Source organism: Sciurus carolinensis, chromosome 13 (genome assembly GCF_902686445.1).
Source record: "Sciurus carolinensis chromosome 13, mSciCar1.2, whole genome shotgun sequence".
In the NCBI taxonomy this organism is placed as follows: Eukaryota; Metazoa; Chordata; class Mammalia; order Rodentia; family Sciuridae; genus Sciurus; species Sciurus carolinensis.
In genome coordinates, this window is record NC_062225.1 from 80,789,441 (window position 1) to 80,790,482 (window position 1,042).

The following is a 1,042-nucleotide window of genomic DNA, read 5'->3' on the forward strand; positions in this document are numbered from 1 at the left end:
ACATTATCAAGGTAACCCAGCCATTAACTGTGTTTAATATTTTATATGAGTCTAATCTTCCATTTGTAAGCTGTGTGATTGGAAAGTTATTTAATCCTTTGATGTCTCAATTTTGTACAGTAGGGATAAGAATAGTATCGACCTCATATAATTATTTCAAGTATTACGTTAGATGATACATGATGAGACGTCCTCAAAACCAGGCTTCCCAAATTATTTGAACTCAGTTAACTCAAGTAGTGATAGCATTAGTGATGGTGGTATTGGGGCTGGAGGGTATAATATTCAATCCTAGGTAGACCTCTGTAGTCCATGAGCATTTTTTATGCATCACTACTAACCTTTTCTATTTTCCAACTATCAATTTTGATAATATATAAAAAAACCTCTTCATGTAGAGGTCTCAATAAAGCACATTAAGCACATAGGCAGATGTTCCTGAGAAAACTGTGTTAACTCTGCAAGGGCAAGTCTTTCAGAAATTATTATAAGGAACTGTGAGGTCAACAAATTTTCTTTTAATCAATCCCAATTCTCTACTCCCTTCTCTAGTATTTGCTTACCATCCCTAACCCAATACTGATGTAACATTGAGAATCTTGTGATTGGTAATAACCAAGTATTTTAGTTAACTTTTGTTCACTGTAATCAAAATACTGGACAAGAACAACTTAAAGGAGGAAATGTTTATTTGGGACTCAAAGTTTCAGAGGTCTTAGTTCATAGATGGCTGGTTCCATTGTTTTGGGCCCAAGGTGAGGCAGAACATCATGGAGTACAGGTCAGAAAGCAGAGAGAGTGAGAGAGAGAACTCTGCTCTTCAGGGACAAAATGTAAACCCCAAAGGCATGTGCTCAGGGATCTACTTCCTTTTGCCACACGCTATGTGCCTATAATTACTACCCACTTAATCCATATCAATGAGTTAATCCACTGATTAGGACGCAGCTCTCATAATCTAATCATGTCACCTCTGAACACTTTTGCATTGTCTTATACATGTGTTTTTGGGAGACACCTCCTAATTAAACTAGAATATCAT